Source organism: Oratosquilla oratoria, chromosome 21 (assembly GCF_046742065.1).
Source record: "Oratosquilla oratoria isolate Oo_2021 chromosome 21, ASM4674206v1, whole genome shotgun sequence".
In the NCBI taxonomy this organism is placed as follows: Eukaryota; Metazoa; Arthropoda; class Malacostraca; order Stomatopoda; family Squillidae; genus Oratosquilla; species Oratosquilla oratoria.
Genome location: NC_134797.1, coordinates 28,139,948 through 28,144,947, shown reverse-complemented (window position 1 = coordinate 28,144,947; position 5,000 = coordinate 28,139,948). Strand labels below are relative to the sequence as shown.

At 39.3% G+C, this 5,000-nt stretch overlaps 1 protein-coding gene across 1 annotated transcript in view; it reads right to left on the bottom strand.

Annotated features, from left to right (window-relative positions):
• The window catches only part of LOC143036809 (uncharacterized), a 250,148-nt gene that overhangs the window by 98,951 nt on the left and 146,197 nt on the right, over nt 1-5,000 (bottom strand). The window lies entirely within an intron of this gene.

Sequence of the window (5,000 nt, the reverse complement as noted above, 5' to 3'; positions counted from 1 at the left end):
GATTAAACTGGACCAATTTAGATTTAAAAAGGAAATAGGCAAGAATTGGTTTACTAATAGGGTGGTCGACGAATGGAATAGATTTAGTAACCATGTAGTAAGCGCTGAAACTATCAGTTGTTTTAAGAAACGATTAAACAACTTTATGAATATGGATGACAGGTGGTGATGGATACGGAGCTACCTGGTGTAGGCCTTATGGTCTCTTGCAGTCTCCTTCATTCTTATGTTCTTGTGTGTGTGTGTGTGTGTGTGTGTGTGTGTGTGTGTGTGTGTGTGTGTGTGTGTGTGTGTGTGTGTGTGTGTGTGTGTGTGTGTGTGTGTGTGTGTGTGTGTGTGTGTGTGTGCGTGTGTGTGTGTGATTCACCTTGGTTCACCTTGGTCTTTGGATCACGTGTTGGACTCGTGATCGACAGCTATTTCCCTCCCGGAAGAGAGCTCAGAGCTCGTATGACCGATCTATGGGTAATGCTGTGACCTTACACGCACACACACCCCTAACTCCCTGCCCACGAGAGTTGGAGTAACGATTGAAGCGCAGCGATACTGAAATTATTTCAGCCCTGGGCAGGATTCGAACCCGGACCGTCGCAGTGACAGTCCGGGACTCTATCAACCGTGTGTGCGTGCGTGCGTGTATGCACGTAATGTATACATATGTGAAGAGGATCTCAGACAGTGGTCGCAATATACATATCTTCTTACAACAAATTTCTTTTCTCCGAATTTGAGATTTATAGTTTATCTCACAAATGTATTAGAACTTTTAAACTCGTCTGTAGTGTATATGTATATATGTCTGCATATATGTATGCATTCATTTACTTATATATGTATGATTGCCTGTATGGATGTCTACATGTATTATGTACTAAGTATATATGTTCTGTTACGCTTTCTGTTAATAATGTATAATGGACTGATTTCCATAAGAATGTACGTCACAATGCACTATACCCCGGTGTGTAACAACACAATGCAATCTCAGTCTATTTCTTTTTTTTTTAAGATATCGGACCAAAGAGGAGAAAAAAATCATGCAAAGGTAAATAATATACACATTTTTCCATCAAATACATTATGATGAGAAGAAAATAAACGTCTATAATACACGTCACTTGTTTTCATTCCTACTCGAAGGCAAGATTATGCAAACGACCATTTGACAAAGTCAACAAAGCGAGTCAGGATAAGACCCTTTGAATAAGGTAAGGAGTTTACAGTACGTTGGAAGGCACGTAGCTACGGCCGAAGCCATCACCTTTGCCCTATGCGCTTGGACTGTCGAGGTAGGGTACACTCGCTGCTGCTGGTAATCGGAGGGAAGTGTGGGACTCGAACCCATGACTAGGAAGATGCGAGATCAGTAGGCTTCCAAGTTCACCATCGGCGTATAAGAGAGGAATCAAATGACAAATATCAAAGGGGATAAGACAATATATGACATTGTCGAAAAGTGACATGCTGAAGTTGCTTCAGAAGCGTTGTGGCCTCGTACTAAGACGAGATTTGCCAATACCATCTTCTACCGTGTCCCTTGCGAGCTCCTGGCTGAGCATTCACACTGTTTTTGTTGCTCAAACGAAGAAATACGAAGCTATGTCTAATATAATGAAAACGAAACATAATTATTCCTAAATAGAAGTCTTAAATGGATTAGGAGATAAACTATATGATAAAAAAACTGGAAAAAGGATGCAGTCTTTTTAGGATTGCGTGTAAAACCAAACCTGAGAAAAGATCACTGAAGGTTTTTTTAATGGACTGGAACAGTATGGAAAATGTAGACTAAGTCAAATGAGATTATCTCTAATCAAAGGCTAGAGATGAGAACATTCTAAGTACGTGTAAACATTAAAAAATGGTGGTTTCATTTATGTTCCAACATGCAGTTTGTCCGGTTCGTGCCGACACGTGTCAGTTGCCAAACAATATTTTTGTGTTCAATTCTTATATTTCTTTACGTACTGCTACTGACAAGAAAAAATAACAATTAATAATTGCAAGTACACTTTGAACCCACTATCGGAGAAATAATATCAGAAGTACAGGAAAACTGTATATTTCGACTACTATCTGTGGTCCTCTTCAGCAGAATGGTTACAAGATAGAGTACAGGTATAAATGAGGTAGTGAGTACAGAAAAGGGGACGGGGAAAAGTGGGGGATTTACGTTACATGCCTTGATGTGGTTGGGTCAAGGATAGGCAGTTTGTAGTATTTTGTCCGACCGCTCTTGACATTAATCTATTGACTGCTATCCTCGTAATGCAATCTGGGGGCCATTGACCTTTTGAGGGATTGAAGTTAGGAAAAAGTTTAATTAAGAAAGATTCTACAATTTTTCTACGAAAGATACATTGGGATTTTAATATAATTGCTGCATTATCCTAATCCTTTCTGTGGTCTTCTTGGCTGGCATGAAGGAACACGGCGGAGTTGACTTGTCCATATTCAATGTAGTTTTTGTGTTCCTTTATTCTTGTGGAAAAATCCCTACCAGTTTGGCCCAAATAGATGTCATCACACTCTTTTCAAGGCAATTTATATACCCCGGAGTTGTGGTCCACATTATTCCTCCGATGTACATTTACTACCTTTCTGAAAATACTATTTGGATAATTGTAAATAATTTTGATTTGATTGTTAGGGAGTTACCTTCATTTTTTTAGTAATCACCCTGATAATGTTAAGAAAAGTGTTGCCTCTGGTCTTTTCTTGAGGGCTTTCAGGATCTGCAGTCCTCAATTTCTGGACCAAGAAATTGAGGTGATCAATTGTCAACTTAAGAAATTGGCATATCCACCTTGGTTTCTTGACTAAGCCCTTAGTAAGGCTAGAGCCAACCATTTCAAAATTTCCGTCCCCTCTAGTCATCACCGCTCTTTTAAAGATATCTTAAAAATTCCCTATAGTAAAACCATCAATTCTTCTACTAAATTGTTTCCTTATGAACGTCTCACTATTGCCTATCACTATCCCAACACCGTGCGTAAGCAAATTGTGAACGTTCAACAAAAACTGAAGGAAGTAGAGTCACCCGGTGTTTATTGTTTGCCCTGCCAAGATTGTGATTTGGTGTACTTGGGTCAAACCGGGAGAGACTTGAACACTAGATTGGCAGAGCATAAAAGATCAATTAGGTATGGGCAGGAAAATTCGGCCGTATTTCTTCATGCTAAAAATAAGAATCATTCTTTCGACTGGGGTAAGGCCAGATTAGTGTTCAAGTCCCACTGCGGTTTCAGGAGGAAAATAGTTGAATCAGCATTAATTGAGGAATGCCCCAACATTAATATTTCTAAAGGGCAGTGGACTCCTGACATTATTTCCCGAGCGGCGGTTAGCAGGCTTGTCCGAAGCTTACAACCCCCCTCCACCTCACCCTCACCCTCCCCCGCCACCCCATCTTACCCCGCGTCTGAGTAATGCCATCAGTCCACGTTCCCTCTCTTTTCTTTGTATCTGTAGCTTATAAGTCCCATTTGTCCTCTGTCTTATGTACTTTCCTGAAGAGGGCTACAGTTGGTAGCCGAAATATAGAATCTTCTTTCATTCGAAGTTTATTTTCTCCGACTGTGGGTTTCTTGTGTGTTATTTACAAATGTGCTACTACATTTCTGTTTAGACATATGTATGTATGTATGTATGTATGTATGTATATATGTGCGCATGTATGTGCGTATGTATGTATGTATGTAAGCATGTATGTGCGTATGTATGTATGTATGTACGAATATGTATACATGCATGCATGCATGTATGTATGATGTACCCTATCCGAGACTTGACACCTTGATGTTGATGGATAGGCTTGAGAATTTCAAGGACAGCAAGATCTACGTTTATCTAAAGATGAAAATCTCTCCATGGTCATCGACATGAAACAGGTCTTGTACGGATAATTAAACAAAGATCAGCTCACACATATCTCCCGTCGTGAGATCCACTACTAACTTAGAGGTATCTGGTGGCAAACATCAGTTTCTGACAGATATATGAGGCACCATCATAACGTCGGCGTGAACCATTATGTAATCTATACATGTCTATGGGTCTAACGATTACAGTAAATAACGTGGCTCTAGATACAGTATCTCTCAGAAACTGTGTAAAAATAGCAGCAGGAAAATATGTAGCCACAACTTCTAAACCAACTATGAACACTATACCAAAAATTATTACGGGGGTTCCTGTTGGATCACTGTCGATATTCGTTCCACTAAAAAGGTATAGAGGAAGATCGATCCGTTGGAATAGGGTTTTCAATTGATCGAGAGATCGAGATTGTGGATAACACAGTGGAATTTAGAAGTGTATCGAACAGGATGCCATGAATTGTTATTAGGATATTTACAAGATGCACTGTAAAAATAAATAACGTACCATATGTACATGTGTGTGCGCGCGGCCTCGCACACACTCTAAAACACCAAGTTTCCTTTATATATACTTTCTAAGGCTTAGGCCAGAGGCTGTCATCAAAGAAAATGGAAGCAATTCCAGAGGTAGTCAGTGTCTAAGTACCGGATATTATGATGGGGCATTTTTTTTCTTTTGTCACTACTCTGCCAGGTCGACATTTTGCCACTTTCTACTCTGTGTTGATAATGCAATACAATTCCGGGCTTGACCAACATAAGAAACAGACTTCGCAATATAAGTTTAATTTTCATATATTAATTACTCAATTTGTCTTAATCGTGTATTATACTTCTTATTAGTAAACTAAAAACAGTGTTTATATCAATTTACAAAATATTATATAACGCAATGATTACGGGTATTCTCTTGAATTATAATATGCAGATGAATATTACAGGAAATATTGATTATCACACTGTTTTCTTTAGTACTCTGGCTATATTATCCTTGACAATATAACATGGCGAGGCTTCTTACCTTGTCTTTGACGTCAGCAACCCTGGAACTCCATCTCTCCGTATCTTGAGCCAATCTCGTTAGGTCTTAAACTTTCCTTTCCCCTCCAACGTCCTGCA